The following is a 24415-nucleotide window of genomic DNA, read 5'->3' as shown; positions in this document are numbered from 1 at the left end:
AATGTCTATTCTGTGCCTATTCTACCATTGTATTTTGGAAGTAAGTAACTTGTTTGATTTCACAGGCTTACAGCTGGAGGGAAGGGTGCCTCCAGATGAATCCTGCCTTGAATTTCATCCATATCTGATTCAGATGAACTCTGTACTTTGAAATTCTGAGCTGGTGCTGTAAAGTTATGACTTTTGGAACTATTGCACAAAGTGAATGTATGTTTTATGGGAGAAGAGCATGAATTTGGGGAGCCGGGGTGGAATGCTGTCATTTAAATGTGTCCCCCAGAAAGCATGTGTTGAAAATCCCCAGTGGAACAGTGTTGGGAGATGAGGCCTAATGGGAGGCTTTAGATCATGAGGGCTTCATCCCCACGAATGATTAATGCCATTATAAAAGGGCTTGAGGCTGTGGAGTTCACTCTCTTGCTCTCTTGTGCACACGTGCTCTTTTGCCCTTTCATGCTTCCATCATATGATGATGCAGCAAGAAGGTCCTTGCCATACGCAGCCCCCCATCTTGGCCTTACTAACCTCTAGAATTGTGAGCCAGATAAATTTCTGTTCATTACAAATTACCTAGTGTTCTGTTACAGCAGTACAGAATAGACTAAGACACTATTAATACTAGCTTTATTTATACTAATAGAGGATATTTTATCTCTCTCTCTCTCTCTCTTTTGTTTCTGTTATTTAATTACAGAGGCTTTTGAAACTTTGAAATAACAGGATTTCCACAAACTCATCTTGCCCTGACTGGGAATCTTTTGGAAATTGGATTTTAGAGTATTCCCCAACCTGATTTGATATAACCTCCTCGATGGAAGCTTCCCTGATACCCTCTGATTTTCTAGAAGCAGGACACATGGCCTGTGTCACACGTCTTGACCTCATTATCATAGATTGCCTCATTGCCACTCCTGAGACCAAGTATAGCATACCCTGTCTGAGAGTGATGCTGGCAACTTAGTGAATACGGGGACTGTGGAATTTATTTGATTGCTAATCTTGTGTCAGAACATAGTGATTTTTTAAAAAGGAAATGTCCTCCTTTGATCTTAACTGTTTGATATCTCAGTCCTTGAGTGAGGCAGTTATATGCAAAAAAGATGAGAAGAATAAGAAAAGTGAGTACTTTTTAAAAGCTGCATGAATTGAACAAGACTTCAGAATTCAGAACAGGTGCATCCAGTTCTTGGGTCATTTTTTTTTTTTTTTTTTTGAGACAGAGTTTCGCTCTTGTTATCCAGGCTGGAGTGCAATGGCGCAATCTTGGCTCACCGCATCCTCCACCTCCTGGGTTCAGGCAATTCTCCTGCCTCAGCCTCACCAGTAGCTGAGATTACAGGCATGCGCCACCATGCCCAGCTAATTTTTTTTTGTATTTTTTTTTTAGTAGAGATAGGGTTTCACCATGTTGACCAGGATGGTCTCGATCTCTTGACCTCGTGATCCACCCACCTCGGCCTCCCAAAGTGCTGGGATTACAGGTGTGAGCCACCGCGCCCAGCCCGTCATTTTTTTTTAACCCATTCTCTGAGAATTGAAAAAATGTCCTTACAATGATTTGCAAGACTCTAGAATCTTCCTCTGGCATATGATGAATGAGATGAATGTTTCCCAGTGCTTGCCTTCAGCCCCAGCACATGTACCTTCTAGTATTCTTGGCCTTGATCCTACACTAAATCTGAGGCTACAAAGACTGCAGATAGAGGCTTAGGACAGACTGGACCTGTGTGAACCTCTGTGAGTTGTGGACAGCCAGTTATTTGAATCCCTCTTGGGCTTCTGCACAAACAACTCTGTTATAGCCCTAGGTAGACAGAGGCGAAAGAGATAGGAATGGATTTGTTGACTTCGAGCCTGACATGGGTTATCAGTGTGATAAGGCTTCCAGCAAAATGTAAGTACTCAATAAATGTTAGCTATTATTATTGTGGTGGTGTTAGATGTTCTTCTTTATACTGACTCATAATCTGCCTCCCCATAACCTCTACCCTGTGGTTCTTGACAGTTCAGTATATCTAATTCATCTTCTGTGTAATAGCACATGAGATAAAGATAGCTGTTATCTTGATTCTTCTTTGGGTTCTCCTCTTTGATGAACCAATGCCTGCCAGATTCTACTCATGTGACTCAGATTGTATTGGGTTGCTGACAAGTATTTAAGCAAGATTGGAGAGTGGCTTTTTGGGGTTGTCATAAAGGAGATCAAGTAAGTATTGACCTGGGTGGCCTTGAACACCGAGATTTAATGATTCCCATTGGACACACAGGGCCTAACCAATTTTTAATTTATTTGGGTTAGGCACTGTGCTAGACTCTGCATGTGATATTTGGTTTCATTTGGACTTTGCATGTGACTCTAAGCTAGAGTGTAACCTGAAGCCAGCTGTGTCGCTTGATTTCACTCAGATGCTGTCATAGCTCCAGAAATCACTAAACTCTGTGTGAGTCTGGACCTGAACATTAGTGGAGCCTGTTTACTATTCATACTCCTCCAACTACCTATGTCCAATTTAAAAAAAAAATAATTAAAGGGATGTTATGTTTTTAGGATGTTCCATATTAGGAAGTTTGTATACATTTGACTAAGGAGATAATCGCATCTTCTTACCTTTTATGGAAGGTCTTATCATTTTTTGTGGAAGGCTTTTACTTTGAGAAAGCATCCAAAAATGATTGATTCTTTGGGGTGACCACATAGTATTTCATCAACACTTTTGAAGAGTGGTAGGGGTACCATTAATTATGCCAGGACCACAGGCACAAACTGGCATCATCCTAGGCAAACCAGGAGTTTCAGCATTGTGCTAAAGCCAGCTTATATAGACTATGGGAGTTGTTTATACACACAACTTTCCAACTCTGCATTTCAATATCCTTATGCTGATAGCTTGAAATTGGCCATGATGGATATATGTACATCATGGAAATTGACAAACACTGAAAATCGGGGCTTTATTTTCAGAGAACCAGTTGTTAAACATTTACCAGTACACAATGACTGGGACACAGTTCACAGAAGAGACTCAGAGAAAAGTCCCAGCGGGCATCAGTAATACCAGTTGAATTATTGAAGCATTTGAGGTAGAGAAGGGGAGTAAAGGTCAACATGTCCTTTGCTAAGTAGGACAATGTCAGAAGATGAGAAGTTTGATGAGGGAGGCTTATTTTCAGGAAATAACGTGTTCTACAAATACTTCAGGGCTCACTATGCTTGGTATGAAGATAGAATTTCTTTAGAATCACATCGTTATTTTCTTCCCGTTCTCCCACCTAAATTCCTACTGTAAATGTAGTTGGGCTCAGTGCTGAATTACCCAGCAGGTAGACCAAGGAGGTGTTAACTGTTCCATCAATGCTAGGAGAAGAAAATAATACATGTGCTTTCATGTGAATGGATATATATAGACATGCATGTACCAAAGTATTAATCGTAGGAAAATTATAAATTTGGACTTATTTCATAATTCATTATTGGTTTTGTTTTTTAATAAACAATCATTTTGAGTTATTTGTTCATTGTGGATTGGGGAAAACCATTTATTTTTTTCTCTTAAATAGGTATAAACCTGTCCCCATTTGAGCCTTGTACCTTTCTAGGGTGATTTTATAATTTATTTCTGCTGAAATGTCAGGGTGAAGTTGCCAGAATATTTTCATCTTATGTTGCTGGTTAGAATGAGCAGATTAAAGTTTGTCCCAGCAAAAGTGTAAGCAGTCTGATATGTTTGGTTCCATAAGCGGAATCTATGTGGCAAAAAAGGAACTTCCCCAGTTTAGACTCATTTGGTTTTTACTCCAAAGGTCATTGTGCTCTACATGTTCTCTTATTGTCCTGAGTGAGCATTTTGGAAACTGTTGTGATTTTAAAAACTTTTTCTGCATTTTAAACATTATACAAAACTAGGGAATATAGCATAATAAGCTGCCAGGTAGTTATCACTCAGCTTCTATAATTATCAAATCATGTCCAATTTTATTTTATTTATTACACACCAATCTCCTCTCCGCCAAACTGAATAATATTGAAGCAAATCCTAGAAGTCATATAAGTTCAGTATTAAATGTTTTTGTCTTTATTTCCAAAAGAAAAGAACTCTTAAAAAAAAAAACCACAATCTGTTATTTGCTGTAAAAGTTAGCAGTATATTATATTCATTGAGACTGTAGTGTTTTATGATGCACAATCAGATAAATTCAGTTATCTAACCACAATTAAAATTGTTACATCTCATTTGTAGGTGGATAAATGAAAACCTGATTTGTGTTGCCCTAGAGAATCCTTTCATTTGCCCATACCTGTTATTCTTTGTTTGTGATTCATTTTTTACCATTTCTTCATGGTCTGAGATTTGAAACCTCATTCTCGGAATGAAATAGTCCTGTGCCAAAGATATAGATTAAGAACTAAAGAACAGTATTAAAAGAATTCCATCCTTCTCCTTTCCTCTGAAGCCATTTGGGTGGGGCCAGTGGGAGCAGGCAAGCTAGCTCTCCTGAAGACAATTAGGATGTAGAACTGGCCTCAGGCCTAGGAATCTGGAGTTGCTGATTTCAGGATTGAATCAAGGGTTTAGACACAGAAGGGATATTGCTAAAATTGGCAATTTTATGCAATCTTTAGACCTATGACTCTGTATTTTAATTTAGCCACAAGAGCAAAGAAAAAGATGCTGAATCAGTATCATTCAATTTATTGAACATTCCTGGGATCAAACTAGTTAAATACAAGTGAATTCTTGTCAGTGTAAACTGCTGGAAATGGTTTTTCTTTTGTCAGCTTTATGAAAATGTGCTTCAGATGCATCTTATACATTGCTGCCTTCTTTGAGAAAGGAATGTCATTTAACATATTCTAGTAATTTAGGGACATCATTAATATCAATTTTATACTGGTTTGTAATACAGGAGAGTCTTAGGTAATGATGTACAAGTGTTTGGGTTTGTTCATTTATGGATATTTGTTGTGCAACTGCTATATCCAGTGTGTAACTTTAAAAAATGTTTTTTTAGAGATGCAATTTTGCTGTGTTGTCCAGGCTAATCTCCAACTCTGGGGCTCAAGCAATCCTCCTGCCTCAGCCTCCTGAGTAGCTGAGAGTACAGGGATGTGCCAGCAGCTTGCATGTAACTTTTAGAGGGTCCAAATGTTTAATTCAAAAATTAAAAAATAATTTTTTAACTATTGAAAAGCTATAACTTAAAAGCACATTAGAGATCACCTAATATTTGCGGTAGTTCTCTGAGCCTCAGTTTTGTAATCTGTAAATAGGAATAGTGCCAACTTCATTGGGTTATGAGAACTAAATTAAATAATGCATGGACAGCTGCCAGCACAGTGCCTAGTGCATAGTATGGCCTAAATGTTAATTGATGTAATGCTGCTGCTGCTGCTGCTGGGTTAACTCATTTTTTAGAGACATTGGAATAAATTTCTTCTGAATTCTTTTTTTTTGAGACGGAGTTTCGCCCTTGTTACCCAGGCTGGAGTCAATGGCGCCATCTCGGCTCACTGAAACCTCCGCCTCCTAGGTTCAGGCAATTCTCCTGCCTCAGCTTCCTGAGTAGCTGGGATTACAGGCACGCGCCACCATGCCCTGCTAATTTTTTGTATTTTTAGTACAGACAGGGTTTCACCATGTCAACCAGGATGGTCTCGATCTGCTGACCTTGTGATCCACCTGCCTCGGCCTCCCAAAGTGCTGGGATTACAGGCTTGAGCCACCGCGTCCAGCCTGAATTCTTACAAATAAATCATTGATTGGCAGGTTTGTAGCTCTAAAGTCTCAAAATTTGACCTGTATATATCTGTCCACATAAGATTGCACAAGGTAATATACCACTTCGGCACACATGTACCAGACTTCATTAAATTTTAGTCAAGGCTTAGACATATTTTCTTGGCAAACCCTCTTACCCTGGCTTAGGTCAGTTATATAACAAGTAAATGGGTAACCTGTCAAGTCCAGGTAATGCTGTCTTAGAGTTTTAGCACTAATTAAAAGGTTTGGATGTTTTTTGTTTGATTTTTGAATGTGTTGCAACCAAAGTGAGGCACTGTTAGATATTTTTAGTATTCAGCTTCTTGTGAAACATTTTCAGTAAATCTTTTCAAGCTACTGAATCAGTTTTGATTCAAGAAATCCCTGAGATTGCAAGGCAAGATGTTCAAAAGAACAGTTACAATTTGCAGCTGCTCTCTCTGAATCAAACTTTTCTTCAAATTATGTGATCCAAATAAAATACAGAAATAAATGGGTAAAATTCATGAAACTGCAGGTATCATCTATGAGAGTTTCTAGTCTTTACGTTGATCAAGCATCATTATTCTCATTAATTGTTCTCATTAATTAACTTTACATTTGATGTGACATGATTTGTAATATGAGACAATGCAAATAAGATGCCGTTATCTCTTTCGTATGTGGGGTTCAGAGTTAAGATGGAACTTTTAAAAGTTCCAACACTAAAGAATTTGAAAAATCTCACTCTTAGTGATATGGAACAACACTATGCCCCAAAGTAGCCCCAGGCAAATAAAGTATTTTGAATGTTCATATTTATATTTTATAAAATTTTAATCCCTTTTCTCAATCAGATATTATATCTAGCTGTGCCTTTGATACAAATTGTTATAGTAAAAAAAAAATTCACTTCTAACTATAATGCCTATAAATTCTGGCAGCATGCCATTGATAACCCCAAAGGCAGCTGAGAGCTGGAAGGAAGCAAACACTTCTGAGCAACCAAAATCAGTGTTGGGAAGTAGATAAAGTCAGAGATGCTCATGCATCTTACACATGAGAGTACTTCCTGTGCTCTCCCTCAGAATCTATGTACTCTTTTAATTTTATTTTTTAAACTGGCAAATAATCATACATACAGTTTTAACACACTTGCTTTTCTGGTTTCTCTGCATTCAGACACAGCGGGTTCTGGATAGATATATTGCAGTAACACTGACAGCAGTGAGAAATTAATAGCTTTAGACACAGAAAACTATAATAGAGACAACAGAAGATTCAAACCATAGCAGCCTGGGAAGCACAAGTTTATATGATTCCTGAGGATATCAGTGTATAGTGGGCACAATAATTTTTTCTCATTTGACTGTGAACTCATCAAGAAGACCTCAAATTTCATTCAGTCTGTTTTGTTTAAGAATATGGAGAAGTGGGTTATACATTTTAGAAAGATTATCTTCAAGAACTGGTATAATTGGCATTTATATTTTAAAAATTTATCTTGAAATGAGAAAATTAAGATATAATTCACATACGCCATACAATTCATCCATTTAGAGTATGCAGTTCTGTGGTTTTTAGTGTATTCATAGAGATGTGCAACTGTCGCAGTTAACTTTAGAATATTTCATCCCCTTCCAGAAAAGTATTAGCAGTCACTCCCCTTTCCCCCCTATAATCCCCAACCCTAGGCAACTAATCTATTTTCTGTCTCTAGAGATTTGCTTATTCTGGACATTTCAAATAAGTGAAATCATATCACAGATGATCTTTTCTGAGTGGCAGCTTTTACTTAGAATAGTGTTTTCAGGATTTATCCATGTTGTAGTATGTATCAGTATTTTGTCCCTTTTTTGTTGCCAGATAATATTTCATTGGGTGGATTCATCACATTATTTATTCATGTTCATCAGTTAATGAATATTTGGGTTTTTACTGCTATAGTGAATAATGCAGCTATGAACATTCATGTAAGGTTTTTGTGTGGACATAAGTTTTCATTTCTCTTGGGTATATATACCTAGTACTGGAATTGCTAGGTCATATAGTAACTCTATGTTTAACCTCTTGCAGAACTGCCAGTTTTCCAAAGTGGCCCTACTATTTAGCATTCCCTCTAGTGGTTTATGAGGATTCCTATTTCTCCACATCCTCATAATACTTGTTATTTTCAATTTTAAAAAAATTATGACCGTCTTAGTGGGGTTTAAGTGCTATCTCATTGTGGTTTTGATGTGCATTTCCCTAATAGCCAACGATGTTGAGCATCTTTTCATTTGCCTGTTGTGGGCCAGAGCTCTTATATCCTCCAGCTCTAACACCTTATTATTTTAAACTTTATGTAAGTTTTAGTCTCATATTTAGTGAAATTGTAAGTTTCTTGAATGGCTAGAGAATGTCAGACTTGATTTCGTGATAGTTACTGTGCTTAGGAGGGTGCCCTACATAGAGCTACCATTAGTAAATATTAAAGGATTGTTTTAATTAATTCATGTCTGATTTTAGGACAATGTGGATTTTACTCACAACAGAGTTTGTACTCCTTTCCAGGCTGTTCTTAATTAATGACCAGTTTCTGTGGACTAGAATGTAAGTGCCAAGGGGGCTGGCTCATTGCCATATCCTGATTCTGTTTAGCAGAGTGCCTCACACTGTCTAGGAACAAAATAAATATCTGTTCAATCAGTAAATGAATAAGCCTGGATGATTTTTCCTCAGTATCCGTTGTATTCGTTCCAGGACCCCCGTGGGTACTGAAATCCTCAGATGCTCAAGTCCCTTGTATAAAATGGCGTAGTATTTGGATGTAATCTATGCATGTCATCCCATATACTTCAAATCATCTCTAGATGATTTAATACCTAATACAATGCCTACACATCACTTTATTCACATGGATTCTTTATAGCACCAAAGCGTGGCAAATTTAAGTTTTGCTTTTTAGAACTTTGTGGATTTTGGAAAAAAAATTTTCAATCTGCAGTTGGTTGAATCCTTGAGTGAAGCCGCATGTATGAAGGAGTGACTATAGTTGGTCTCAGATTATTTAAAGTAGATGCTTATTTTAGCTTGCATTGCCATGTGAGCAGCTGGCATACCTTTCGTCAGTCCCCTGTCCCCCAGCTCAACTTCAAAGATTTGCCAGACTTTCGTTCGTAGTCAAGAAATAAATGACAAAGCCCATCTCTGGAAGACCTCTTTCTGCCTAGTTGTGCCACCCAGCAGTGCTGTTCTCCCTGAAGCCTCTTTAGTCAACCATGCTCTGGTATTAAATTGTTAATAGTATCTCTAGAGTATGCAAGCATGCTCTGGTGGCTTGTCAAGACAGAAAGCTAAACCTCTTGGTGGTTTAAATGGGGATTTGTTTAAGCAGGTAATAAGATTACCATCTTGAGCCTTAGTGCTGGGCATTAGGAGGTTGAAGGAGCCATTCCTGGGTGGATGCTTTGCTCAGCTCTGGTTGCTGCAAATGATGACATTGGAGATAGCCACACAGATGTGTGGTGGTCATGTCCCATGGCACACCTGCATGGTCAAAACAGTGGAGTCTTCTTTTTTGTCCAGGGACTGTATTTCTGTTGAAGAAAGTGGCATAATTAAAGCTGAGGACCACATGGAAAGCTGACATTCATCTTCTATTGCCTCTAGATTGGACAGAACTGGCAGCTTCTTGGTGAGAAATAGGAGTGATGACTACAGCTGTCTGTATGTATTTTCCTACCTCTGGACAGCCTGAGAATGTAACTGTGGAATGGGAAACAAATTTCATCTGCCTACCATTTTCTCTCCTTAACACCTGAATGCACAGCTTGACTGTGGGCATGAAGGGGAGAAGATGAGCTCACGGATCCTTAGAGTGACGCTCCTCTTTCTCTCTGATTTTCTTGTAAGGGTGGCATCGAGAAGTTTCAGGACCTTGGGAAAGAAACCACACTCACTGAGCTACTCAGGGACTTAAGGAAGAGACTGAAGGAAAAAAATTTTTATTAACCTCATGGATTTGAACATTTTTGGGTCTCCTCATCTCTAGCTTCATTTTATCCCTGCTTCTTCCTGGCCCAGATCCATGCTAAGAATACAATTAGTGGTGCTATAAGAAGGGCATGGCTTCCTTTGCCCCTGCAAGAGCTTTTTTTTTTTTTTTAATCTTAACCTAAAAAAATAAAATAAAAGCAACATAGCTTTAATGTTGGTGTTTCTATTTGTTGTTCTAATTTCACGTGGTTGTCTGTCTCAAGGTCAGCCATGTGGGTTGCAAATCAAAGAATGTCTGTCTGCGTAACCTAAATACATGAGTGCTGTTGCCAGAGCTAACCTCTTTATGGAGAAATGCATGCTTACTTTTAAGATGGCAGTCAGGGGGAGAGAGGAGCCCATCTAGAAAATTTAATTATATGTGGAATGTTTCTAAACCACAGCCATGGGGTTTAGTCATGGCTGGATAATACCTAGTACTTCAAAAGCTGTATTTAAAATTTGAAAATTACCTATGGCACTCATGTTATAAATTGCCCATAAATAAATTCATTAACAAGCAATTAGATGTGTCTGGGAATGGGAATACCTGCCAGTTGGTGGCTGTGCCTTGCTCTCAGCTGTCTGCCTCACAGTTCTGTCCCCATAGTTTCAAGCAAGAGCCATTCCTTCAAATTCCAATTTCTCACTTTTAAAACATAGTCCAAGCTGGGCACGGTGGCCCACACTTGTAATTCCAGCACTTTGGGAGGCTTGGGAGGGAGAATCACTTGAGCCCAGGAGTTCAAGAGCTGCCTGGGCAACATGGCAAAACCCCATCTCTACCAAAAATTTTTAAAATTGCCTGGAAGTAGTAGTGCACAACTGTAGTCGTACTGCTCAGGATGCTGAGATGGGAGGATCACTTGAGCCTGGGAAGTCAAGGCTGCAGTGAGCTGTGACCACACCACTGCACTTCAGCCTGGGCAGCAGAGCAAGGCCCCATCTCAAAAAAAAAACAAAGAAACGTAGTCCAACTATTTACAGTATTCATTTTAGTTCAGCTAAAATAGTAGTTCTGAACTTGACTAGTGAGAATTACAGGGGCATCTTGTTGGAATCATTTTCTGGGATGTGACTCCTATCCCACTGAATCAGAATCTCTAGGTGATGTCCTGGGAGTCTATATTTTTAACAAGTGCCTTAGATGATTTTTAGGATTTGGCAAATTTGAGAAACCATGTGGTTAAATGTGGACAGTCATTTAAAAATATATATATATAATTAAAACTTTGACTTTAAAATTTAATTGCACTACATACTAAATTTAAAGTTGCTTTATGGAAATGGGATTGTAAACAAGTCACAGAGACCAGGTCCAAAGTGGATGGTGGTATGGCATCATGTCAGTTTTAACCTGAAGATGAGTGTGGAGCAAAATGTAGAGGATACGTTTTATGGGCCCAGGCACTTTTGCCTTTTTGGGTCCCTTACTCCATAAAAATTAAATAAAAATTATATTTTAGAGACCGATCCAAGATGGCTGATCGCTAACATCTCGGGATTGCAGCTCTCAGTGAAGGCGCGGAGAACTAGAGGACGCCACACTTTCAGACAAATTCTGGTAGCTCATGGAGCAGAAGATCCCCAGTGGAGGAATCACACGGGTTGCCAGCGCAACTTTCGTGGCCGGTGCAGTGGTTCCGCCGGCACCTTGGCGCAGCAGCTCTCGGAGCAGAGTAAACAGGTTGGGAGGACCCAACAAGGGCCCCCAGCACGACACCAGAGCCTGGCGCAGCGGCTGTGGCGGCACCTTGGCGCTGCAGTCCTCGGCACAGAGGCGCGGAGTAAACGGACCGGCTCCCCTTCTGACCGAAGTTTGGAGCCCCAGGAAGGCAGAGCCACCGACTACGGACACAAGAAGGAAGCCAGACAAGAGAATCCTGGGCAGAAAAGCACCATCAGTTTTAACGCCGCTGCTCTGGCCCTGGGAACTAACAACCGGGACGCCCACTCAAGAGACCTAATCTGAAAGTTGGTAAATTCAAAGACCACAGGAGGATAAACTTACAATGACGGAAGAAACCAGCGTAAAAAAGCTGAGAATACTCAAAGTCAGAACACCTCTCCCTCTAAAGATGATCACAGTTCCACATCAACAATGGAACAAGGCTTGATGGAGAAGGAGCGCATCCCAGTGCTAGAATATCACTTCAGGGAATGGATAATAACAAACTTCGGGGAGTTAAAAGAACATGTTGTAGCCCAACGTAAAGAAACTAGGAACTTTGAAAAAAAGTTTGATGAAATCCTATTGAGAATAGACAACTTAAAGAGGAGTATGAGTGAAATAATGGAACTGAAGAATACAATACAGGAACTCCAAGAAGTTTGCACAGGTTTAAACACTCGAATTGTTCAAGCAGAAGAAGGGATATCAGAGGTCAAAGTCCAACTTAATGAAATAAAACGCGAAGAAAAGATTAGAGAAAAAATGATAAAAAGGAATGAGCAAAGTCTCCAAGAAATGTGGGACTATGTGAAAGGACCAAATTTACGTTTGATAGGTGTACCTGAATGCAACGGAGAGAATGAATCCAAGATGGAAAATACCCTTCAGGAAATTATTCAGGAAAATTTTCCTAAACTAGCAAAGCAGGTCAATATTCAACCCCAGGTAATACAGAGAACACCACAAAGATATTCCTCAAGAAGAGCAACCCCAAGGCACATAATCGTTAGATCGTTAGGGCTGAAATGAAGGAGAAAATACTAAGGGCAGCCAGAGAGAAAGGTCAGGTTACCCACAAAGGCAAGCCAGTCAGACTTACAGCAGATCTCTCAGCAGAAACTCTACAAGCCAGAAGAGAGTGGGGGCCAATATTCAACATCCTCAAAGAACAGACCCTTCAGCCCAGAATTTCATATCCAGCCAAACTAAGCTTCACAACTGAAGGAAAAATAAAATCTTTTATGAACAAACAAGAACTCAGAGATTTTATTACCACCAGGCCTGCTTTACAAGAGCTTCTGAAAGAAGCATTACACACAGAAAGAAACAACCAGTATCAGCTCTTCTAAAAATATACCTACCAAAAAGTAAAGAGCACCAACATAAAGAAGAATTTACACCAACGAATGTATAAAATAGCCAGTTAACATCAAAGGGCAATAACCCTAAATTTAAATCGACTAAATCCCCCAATCAAAAGACACAGCCAAAACCCAACGGCATGTTACATCCAGACCTGTTTCACAGGCAAGGATACGCAAAGACTCAAAACAAAGGGATGGAGAAAGATTTACCAACCAAATGGAGAGCAAAAATAAATAAATAAATAAATAAAAAGCAGGAGTTGCAATTCTCGTATCGGATAAAATAGATTTTAAAGCAACAAAGATATAGTGGTAAAAGGATCAATGCAACAATAAGAGCTAACAATCCTAACACCCAGGTACATAGAGACTTAGACACAATGAGAAAGAAAATTAATAAGGATATCAAGGACTCGAACTCAGATCCAGAACAAGTAAACTTAATAAATATTTATAGAACTCTCCACTTCAAATACACAAAATAAACATTCTAGTCAATACCACATCACACGTACTCATAGGTTTAAATGAAACATTGATTGGCCATTATTAATACCCTTTTTTTTTTTAAGAATAAAGCAATATTTCCACTCACTCTCCCTCTTTCTCTTCCTCTTTCTTCCTCTCCTTTACTCATTTTTTTCTTCTTTCCTTCACTCAAAAAAAAAAAAAGAAATCTACTTGTAAACCTCTAGATCCAGGTCGGCAATGTCTCTCATTGCTTGAATTCCTTCCTTCTTTCCCTCCCTCCCTCCCTCCCCCCCTGCCCCCTTCCTTCCTTCCTTCATCCCTCCCTTCCTCAAAAAAAAAAATTATATTTTATTATTGTTGGTATAAAGATGAATGTATTAATATTATATAGTAAATTATCTTTTCCTTGACCTAAAAGTTCATATATTTTCTTCTGATTTTAAAATTAAACTATTTTCATGGGTGCCTAAAAGTACTGCAGGTCCTAGCCACTGTGCCTCTTAAGCCTAACAGATGGGTTAACCCTGAGCAGCAGTGGTGATGAAATTGAGACTTGAGTCTCTATGTGGCTGAGGATTATACTTCTACGTGCCTTGGAAGTTCTGAAAGGAATTCTTGCTGTTCTCTTTTTCCCTCTTAAATACTAGAATATGATCAGCCCTTACCTGGGTGAGAGGAGAAAGCTGATAGGAATCTGGGACTGTGCCAGTAGAAGAAAGATTATTGTTACACGAGGTTGTGACAGTATACTTTCCCACAGCGATTCCATCCCGCAAACTTATGTGTGTCCCTCTTCAGTGTATTTTCAATTACCAAGTTTAACATACAGTTTTTGCCCTGGCATTGTGCAGCTGAGTGAATCAGCCCCTTTCCACCCTGAGGGAAACCTCATGGTAGCAAGTGTCTAACAGGTTGAACAACTTTGCTCTTGGGAGTTGGGCTTACATCTGCCAGGATGGCTTGCACTGGATTTTGATAATTGGTTTGATATGGGTAGGGTGTTGTATAAGAAGAGAAGGAACTGTTGAGTTAGGGAATGAAGCCATACTATTTTCTCTGGGCAGGACCACAGATCTGCTATCTGTTCACTGAAGCAAAGTTAAAATAATTTTGTTTTCTTTTGTATTACAGAGAAGTTCTTAAGAATTTAGAAAATAACTCTGATTATGAAGTTCAAGTGTGTTGATTATTAAAAAAAAAAAAAATGGGAAAGTGTCAGAAAAGCCAGAAGAAGAAAAAAACCATCACCCAAATCCATGATCCAGCTATTAACATTTTGGCCTAAAGTTTCTACTCTTTTTGTGTGTGTCCAAATAGCCATTTAATTTTTAGACAAAATTATAACCGCATGAAATGTACCATTTAATCCCTGCCTGTTTCACTTAGTGATAATGAACATTTGTCTCACATCATTAAATGGTGTCCTACAAAGTGATTTTGTGCTAGCCTTTGTGTTAATGAATAATTATTTGTTTAATCATTCCTCTGTTGTTGGACAATAAGTTAATTTTCTTATAAATACAACTTCAAACATTTTCAATATTTTTTAGAGCTAAATTTTTGGATGTGCACATAATTTCTTTTAGGGTAAAATACAACCAATATATCAAAGGGTATAGGAATCTGGAGCTTTTTAATATATGTTTCCAAATAAACCCGTAGAAAGATTATACCAGTTTACATTCTCAGTGGTAGTATATGAGCTTGTACTCTTGCCAACACTGCATAATTACCTTATACCTAAAATTCATTTAAGGAAATCTGGTATGCATTAATTTGAAAGAAACTATGACTAAAATTTCTTTGCAAAGAGTAATGTTCAACAGATTGCTCTGTGTGCAATAATTATGGGTTTCTTTAGAATTAGGGAAACACTTCTATTAAATTTTACATACACTACTTTCTTCAAGGTCCTTAAATAGTTATTAGGTTTTCAACTCTGTGTTTCATACTATTAATAGTATGGTTTTGGAGGTCTTTGTGTATGTATATTTAGGATGATAGAATGTGAGAACTAGATAGGACTTTAGCTATAGGTTAATCTACCTCCATATAGGTTAATCTACCTCCATTTAAAGACTAGTAAATGGGCTGAGTGCAGGGGCTCTTGCCTGTAATCCCAGAACTTTGGGAGGCCAAGGCAGGTGGATCACTTGAGGTCAGGATTTAAGACCATCCTGGCCAACATGGCAAAATCCCATTTCTACTAAAAATGCAAAAATTAGCCAAGCATGATGGCATACACCTGTAATTCCAGCTACTAAGGAGGCTGAGACAGGAGAATTGCTTGAACACAGGAGGTTGAGGTTGCAGTGAGCCAAGATCACACCACAGCACTCCAGCCTGGGCTATAGAGTGAGACTATTCCCTGAAAGGTAAAAATAAGAGTAGTAAATGGCATTCTCAGTTGTAAGCGACAGACACCTAACCTCACACCAGCCTACCAAAATAGGGATTTATTGGTTCATGAAACTGAAAATGGGCTCAGATACCTGTAGTAACTAGCCTTGGACAATTCTTTGATCTTTTTAAGTCTCAGTTTTCTTATTTGTAAACAGGATGTTGGACTCAACCTAAGGTTCCTTCTACCTCTTTAAATGTTTCTGTGAATATATTATCAAAGAATTATGTTATGCTATCAACCAATTTGCACATAGTAAAAGGAAGGTTAGTCCTCAGAGATAGGACATTTTTAAAGATATAATTTATTACACATTTGGATTTAACAAGCAATTTTTTTAACTTGTGGACGTCCATAGGCAACTTGAACATAATTAATATTCATTTAGCGTAAAATATCTTTGAAGTGCTTTAAAGCGTTTTTTTCTGTTGATTACATGGTCCTTAAACATCTTTTTCCTTCTGTTGGTTTGCTTAACAAATCTTTACAAATATTGGAAAAAGAAATTTCAGTCCTGCTGCTCCCTATTCACAGTAATTACACCTAACTCCAACTTGGCGGAACCTTGAGAGAATTGTTACTTTCTATGGCAGCAACTGGCTACTGAGTCAGATCCATGCCCACAGAAGCTCATCTTGAGCCCTCAGGTGCCTGATTTACATTCAGGAAGACGTTGGCATTAGGGAATCTCACCAGGAACACTCACTGTGAACACTTGTGCCTCACCAGGAATACTTTTTAAAGCTATGCAGCTAGTAATAGAGAAACTCAGATTTCACTTTCAGTTTATACTGTGAAACCAAGAGGAGGTCGATTTTCTCATGCCAAGCTCCCTTAGCTTTTTAAAATTGTTTCCTCGACTGATAGGAAATCTTTTTTGTTTTTTAAGAGATGGAGTTTCACATGTTGGCCAGGCTGGTCTCAAACTCCTGACCTCAGGTGATCCGCCAACCTCAGCCTCTGCACCCAGCGATTGATAGGAAATCTTTGTGATTTTTTTCACCTCATGTCTTTGCTCATTTAGATTATTTGGAGTTCACTGTGTACCCTTGATAGGTACTGCAGGACGCATATATGACCCCCAGGGACTATTCTAGAATTCTGGAAAAAAAAAAAAAAAAAAAAAAAGCCTTCAAGAAATAGGCTTTGTTTTAAAACATCAACTACCAATAAAGTTTTAAAATGTTTTTGCCACAGTATTTGGAATGCAGATTTACTTCACAGTTATAACTACTACCAGATTGACAATCTTGGTTTGTATTTTGAGAAATATTTAGACAAATAAATATAACAGGACCTATATACCTTTTTATTAACACTCAGCTACCACATGTTTATCTGTGATAATGAGTTTCTATATCTAGTTCTGCCAGAGAGGGAGTTTTTTCAGCTTTAAAAATAGCCAAAGATTCTGATGTAGTGATTTATTAGTCAGTATAGGCAAGGTTATTCTGCAGTAACAAATAATCCTTGAATCCTTGTGGCTTAAAACAACAAAAGTTTATGTCTTACAGCACAAATTCATTGAGAGGTGGCTAGAAGCTCCATTCTGACTCATCTTTGAGACCCAGATGTAGAGCATTTGTCTTAAATTTTGCTGGTTAAGGTAACAAAGAATCTGGAAGGGTCTTACATTAGCCAGAAGTACTCTTGCCTGAAGGTGACATATGTCATTTCCATTCACAACTTACCAGCTAGGTTAGGAACATTGCCCAGCTCACATGTAAAATGGCCAAGAGTTGCATTCTGACCCCATGGGCCTGGAAGGAGGAGACCAGAAATATTTGGCCAGCTGCACTAGTGACACAGTTTGCTCTTCTGGTTACCAGATATTTGTCTCACTCTCCCTCTTACAGGCAAAATACATTCATTCCTTCCCCAAAGGAGACTGCCCCAAAGTCTCACCTAGCACAGTATCGGGATGATGCCTAATTTATGCTCTTACTCAGGGGATGATATAAAGTCATTTCTACATCAACTCTGGATGTGGTTCCTCTTGATCTAGAGACTTCCGAACTAAAAGTGGCAAATTATCTGCTCTTCACATTGTATATTAGTATTTAATTGTGAAACAAAGATAGGAAAACTCAATCGTACATTACCATTCAGAAAGTGGGTAAATGGGAGATACCCAGCAGTCACTGGTGCTAAGTTATTCTAAAATGCTGAAGCAATTCTGAATTTCCTCTGGGCCCCCTGCCTTGCAGGTGGAGAAGGGTCCTTTAGGGTCCTGATACTACTCCCTGAGAGGGCCTTTCCAGTCCATTGTTCTCTTCAGCCCTTGACTCCACCCCTTGGGAGTTATCTTTTTTCCCCCAGTAGACTCTTTGATTGCATCTGAAATGAACACTGAAGAATAATATGTCCTTGTTAGAGGCTGAGCAGCCTTCTCAGCTGCATCCTGACTTTAGAGAGTTGGGGGCTCCAGAGGTTTTTTTTTTTTAGGTCTTGAACAGTTTCCCAGCTGTTCTAGGTGTGAGATAGCAGTTTCTTTGGCAGTACAATTATTTTTCAAAAGAAGATTGGTTTCTCATCTATTTTATTCCGATTATATTTCTATATGCCAAGAGCCAAGCCCTCAATTCCTTCTAGGCATACTTGTATTTGCTTATGCCTTTGAGTTTTTGCTTCCTTGCCTTTATTTATTGACTTAATGGCTTTGTTGAGAGAGCTACAAGTTTAGCATGTTTTTCCTTAAGCGATTTTAATTGAAAGAATTAACCAAGAAGCCACAACGTCAACTAAATCTTTATTGGAAACATCTTAACCCTTTCAGAGTGTTAACAGTGGGTGTGGTAGCCATTCTATCTGTTGGGAAAGAAGCAGCTGCTTTTTCAGCCATACAAGTGCAACTTAATGGACTCTATTTCCTTTTCTTTCATCTGTAAACCAGTCAATTATGAGCTCATCTCTCTCTCTTTTTTTATTACACCTTTTAAAATGCAGCCAATAGTAATCTGTACATGCTACGTTAGACTTTCAAACTCTTTCACTAGATCTGCTCATTCTTTTGGTGTAGTATCTACCTTCTAAGTTATCATACATGATCGTTTTACCAAATACTCTGCCAGTCTCCAGAATCCATTTCCTCACTCCCTGCTGCCTGGCTTGTAAGCCACTGCCACGTTTTGTTGTTGTTGTTAAAGCAGCACTCCACTTTTTCAGTCAAAATAGGCCAGGTTCTTTTGCAGTAACAAACAACATCTAAATCTCTGTGGTTTAAAAACAAAAAGATTTATTTTGTGCTCATGTTTTATGTTCATTGTGGGTTAGCTGTGTCCTCATTTCAGGATCTATGCTGACAGATCAGCCACTGTCTGGAATTCTTCCCGTCACTGTAGCAGAGGGAAAACTCTGGAGGGTCTCATATCTGGAATTACATGCTCTGGCCTGGAAATAACAATTTATCTATCAACTTTGTCCACCACTAAATAAGTTTTCCTTCAACATTGTTTTTGAGTTCCTATCCAATAAGATACTTTTTTTTTTTTTTGTAAGGGATGGATTTTCACTATGCTGCCCACGCCAGAGTGCAGCCACATCATAGTACACTACAACCTTGAACTCCTGGGTTCAAGAGATCCTCCTGCCTCAGCTGCTTGAGAAGCTGGGATTGTAGACAAATAGCTCTCCTTTTGAGGCATAATTGATTCCTATAACTATGTAGTGTTCCATCATATAAATATAGTGTATTTTCTTTACATATTGATGAACATCTAGATTGTTACCATTTTTATTATTACAAATTGCTGCAGTGAACATTTTTGTGTGTGTCTCCTCATGCACATATACAGAAATTTCTCTAGGAATTAGTTCCTTTTATTTTTTAAAATATGTTGATCAGCGGTAGATGTACAGCCATTTTATCTGTAGCACTTTGTTTTATGAACATAGTTTCTGGCTTGTACCCACCTCACCATAGTGAAAACCATTTTGAATGAGTGGATCAGTTTATTTGTTTTTAAAAGTCTTCTTGTGAAGTTTGAGCCTGGTTTCCTGCTGTACATTGTCGATGAATACTCTAGAAATTTTTTAAAATGACAACTGGTTTAAGGAGTAGTAAAGGGTGAATACGAACTTCCTATATCTGAAACCAATATTGCTCCTTTGGCAAACACAGATTAAGCTCTTTTTTTTTTTTTTTTTTAATTTTTTATTGGATTATAGGTTTTGGGGTACATGAGCAGAGCATGCAAGACAGTTGCGTAGGTACACACATGGCAATGTGCTTTGCTTTTCTTCTCCCCTTCACCCACATTTGGCATTTCTCCCCAGGCTATCCCTTCCCACCTCCCCCAGATTAAGCTCTTATTAGTAGTTCAGCTGAACAATCAAAGCATCTGGGTATCTTGGATTAAAGAACATGAGTCATGGATCATAGCTGCACTAGGATGTTCTTCCTTCCCCTTCTGTCTCTATCCACAGCTTGTGCATGGAAAGCTTAGGTTTAGGCAGATCTTGATATCAGGAAGATACATAAAATTGTACATTTAATACTTTTAATATACATTTAATAATTTGTCCTGAAAAAGCAATAAATGTGACTAGAAGAGCATTAGATTTTTCATGAAGGTAAGAAATAAGCATTGGTAAAGAAAAGCTATTTCTATTGCCACTTAAGTAAATACCATAGTTCTTTGGGAGGCCGAAGTGGGTGGATGACTTGAGTCTAGGAGTTCAAGACCAGCTTGGGCAACATTGCAAAACCCCAGAGATGAGATCATTCTTATCTCTCTTACCTTAACCCAGACTACTGAGTTATTTACCTGAAATTTCAGGACTCTACACTTTTTCCAATTATTTTGTTGAGTTGCCAAGAAAAACTTTGAAATAGCTTCAAAATGAGCAGGAGATGAAGCAGGAAGAAGGAAACAGGGTTTTTAATAAATTATAAAATGTTCAGGTGTTACCTACAGTGTTTTTAAAGGTTAGACCTCTTTTCAGTTACCTGTATTTACCAACATCCAACCACATAAAAGTTTATGTGAAGGCTCTTCCTTTCAGAAGTCTGATAGTATCTGTAACTGGGTAAATTCTGCATTTCTGGTGCAGAACTAGATTGTTTTCTGGGGTTTACACAGCTTGTTCAGTTCTTGTGCTGATGTATCTCCTGTTTTCCATTACTGTGGAATTCCAATTTTTTTTTCTTCATGTACTGAAAGCTTTAAGCTTTATGTGTGGAATTTTCTCCATCCCCATTCCTGGATCTCTAGCCACCACCTATGCAACCTGCTCATTATGCCACCACTATCAATATTAACAACTGGGGGCCTTCTGTCCCTTTATGCAGGCTCATATAATCATCAACATATTAGAAATTGTGCTTCCTACCTTCCTTCTCTTCTCCCTTCCTTCCTTCCTCCTTTCCTCTTCCTAAACCACATAGGCTTAAAAAGTTATTTAGACTTCTAGGCACCTCTTGCTTTTCTTATTGACAGAAGATTGGGGAAATATTTCTAGCCTGCTGGAATAGATTTCACTCTCTCTTTTTTATTTTTCCTTTTATTTGAGATGAGGGTCTCACTCTGTCACCCAGGCTGAAGTGCAGTGATGCAATCTTGGCTCTCTGTAACCTCTGTCTCCCCAGATCATGCAGGCCTCCCACCTCAGCCTCCCAAGTAGCTGGGACTACAGGCATGCACCACCATGCCTGGCTAATTTTTTTTTAAATTGTACTTTAGGTTCTGGGGTACATGTGCAGATCATGCAGGATTGTTGCATAGGTACATATATGGTAAGGTGGTTTGCTGCCTCCATCCCTCCTGGCTGGCTAATTTTTGTATTTTGGTAGAGATGGGGTTTCATTACGTTGCCCAGGCAGGTCTCGAACTCCTGGACTCAAGTGATCTGCCTGCCTTGTCTTCCAAAAGTACTGGGATTACAGGCGTGAGCCACCATACCTGGCCTCCCTCTCTCTTTAATAGCTGCCTAATATTCTACAGTTTGGAAGTCATACATTTTATTGAACAGTTTTCCTGTTAAAGGGCACCATTTGCCTTACTTTTTTTGTTTTTAATTTGGGCACTGTAAAGGATGCTGCAGGGAACATTCTTATGCCTATCCTTGAATACTTGTGCTTTTTTTATGGCCTAGAAGAGGGCTTTGCTGAGTTAAAAATGCATGTGTACTTTTAATTTTAATAGATGTTCTCAAAATATTTCCAAGCAATGTTCCAAAATACCCTTTCTCCATCCTCTCCAGTGTAGGCATCTTCCTTGCTCTGATGAGAATGGATTGCAGCTGCAGCACTGGTTGCATAGCCAAGGCACTTGTTAACATACCATAGTATATTTCCAGGGAGTTTAAAACTCCACTGAAAAAGACTGGTCAGATTTTATGACTGGGGGTTCTTGCAATTTTTCTTTTGTATTTTTTTTTTCAAGACAGAGTCTTACTCTGTCTTGAAAAGAGGTCAGTCCAACTCCTGACCTCGTGATTCGCCCACCTCACCCTCCCAAAGTGCTGGGATTACAGGCATGAGCCACCACACCTGGCCCTCTTTTGTATTTCTTAAGAAATTCATGGAAAGTTGCTAGCAGGGAAGAAATTGGAGATCATTTTAATACAACCCATTCCTTTTACAGATAAGGAAGTTAAAATCCAGAGAGGTGGAAGGAGTAACAGTGAGCTACTTACTGTCTGCTGCTTCAAGGAAGCAGATGTTCTGAATCCCAATCTGGGGCTTTACCTATTAAAAAATGCTGCTCCTACACTCTGGCCCATGGTAACAGTGAGTTTTAGAGAATGAAACGACAGACTTCATCTCTGAGCTAAATCAGCAAATGGGGATGACCAGTTTCCAGTTTTTTAATCTACTGCTAGGACAAGCCAGCTTCCCAAACTATACTGGTTGCAGAATGTGCTTTGTAAACTTCTGCAAAGATAACAGGACATTTGTTAACTTGGTCGTTTCAGTGAAATTTGTTGCTCTTAATCTTTTGAAGGCCCTGAATTTTTTTTTTCTATAATGCTAGAGTTCCTTCTCAACAAGTGAGAAGCAGCTATCTTGGATCATAACAAAAATAACAATAGTGAGGCACAGGAGGGAAGATTTTGTTTACAGAAACGGTTTCCTGCTAGGCACTCTTCCCTAGCCCTCCTGAATTGAAATATAAGTACTAGTAGGAGTGCCTAGAAAAAAAAGACCTTCTGTGGGGGCCACCGATGTTTCTGGCATTGTGGACAATTTGACAAGTGTTCATATGGATGTTTTCTATGGCTAAAATAAAAGAAACTTGGAAGGAAGCCATTTTTGCACCTGAGTCTTTAAACTCAAAGGTTCTTTGTTTGTTTGTTTGTTTTTGTTTAGTTTGTTTGTTTTCAGACAGAGACTCGCTCTGTCTCCAGGCTGGAGTGCAGTGGCGCAATCTCGGCTCACTGCATCCTCCACCTCCCAGGTTCAATCGATTCTCCTGCCTCAGCCTCCCAAGCAGCTGGGACTGCAGGTTCAAGCCATGACACCCAGCTAATTTTTTTTTTTTTTTTTTGTATTTTTAGTAAAGACTGGATTTCACCATGTTGGCCAGGATAGTCCCTATCTCTTGACCTCGTGATCCACCCACCTTGCCACCACGCCCACCCTAAATTCAGTTTTAATATATACAGTTTCAGGTTTGCCTATGGATTCTATGAGGGAAATAAAAAGGAAAACTCCAACCTTTGGTTTCCATTTGGGTTTGCTCTGTGTTCATCTCAGAGCATTTGACAGTATGGCATTAACTATCCAGGTTGTCTCTGCATAATGTCATACTGTTTAGGTAGCTCCCCTCTGTTCATGTCAGCTCTTAACAATAAAGAGGTTTTGGCCAGGTGTAATGGCTCACGCCTGCAATCACAGCACTTTGGGAGGCCGAGGGAGGCGGGTGGATTACAAGGTCAAGATATCAAGACCATCCTGGCCGACATAGTGAAACCCTGTGTCTACTAAAATACAAAAATTAGCTGGGCGTGGTGGCGTGCACCTGTAGTCTCAGCTACTCGAGAGGCTGAAGCAGGAGAATTGCTTGAACCTGGGAGGCAGAGGTTGCAGTGAGACGAGATCGGGCCACTGTACTCCAGCCTGCCACCTGGCGACAGAGCGAGACTGTCTCAAAAATAATAATAATAATAATAAATAAAGAGCTTTTATAACAGTAAAAATCCTTACACTGGAAATTAATTTTGTTATAGATAACCATCACAAGCACATTAACTATACATTCACCTAGAGGCATGCCTTTGTGTTTCAGACTTTGCCTTGGTTCCTCTGGTTTAGTAGTTCCCAAGCCTGCGGATTGGAACCACTAGGGAAATTTAAAAAAATATTTATGCCTGGATGCCATGCCTGAATTAAACAGAATATGTGTAAGAGGAGGCCAGAAGTTGAGTTTTAAAAGCCTCCCACCTGATTTTAAAAGGCAGCCAGGTTGAGAATTTCTGGGCAGGCTATTTGGGATAGAAAGAATGTCTCTGTTTAATACATAAAGAAATCAGATAAAACATGAGTTATTCTTTTTAGAATTTCGTATCTGCTTATCATCTCTCATAGTCTACTTCCTCTTTCCCCTTTCTATGTATTGTATAGATTAAAACGGTGGAATTGCATCTTATAAAGTCAGTTCATAAGCAAAAATTGAGTCATTGAAAGGCACCCTAGGTTAGAGGCCAACATACCATCTCTTGGTACATCCAGGCATGGTAAGTTTTTCCTTTAGGATTGAAGCAGATCAGTTTCTTTGGTGAATATTCTGATAAAACAGCAATTGGGAGCCAG

The 24415-nt window shown here is 39.0% G+C and overlaps 1 protein-coding gene across 1 annotated transcript in view; it reads left to right on the top strand.

The window, feature by feature from the left end:
• The window catches only part of PANK1 (pantothenate kinase 1), a 65668-nt gene that overhangs the window by 11135 nt on the left and 30118 nt on the right, over positions 1-24415 (top strand).

Source organism: Callithrix jacchus, chromosome 12, assembly GCF_049354715.1.
Source record: "Callithrix jacchus isolate 240 chromosome 12, calJac240_pri, whole genome shotgun sequence".
NCBI lineage: Eukaryota > Metazoa > Chordata > Mammalia > Primates > Cebidae > Callithrix > Callithrix jacchus.
This window is presented reverse-complemented; position numbering and strand designations above follow the sequence as displayed.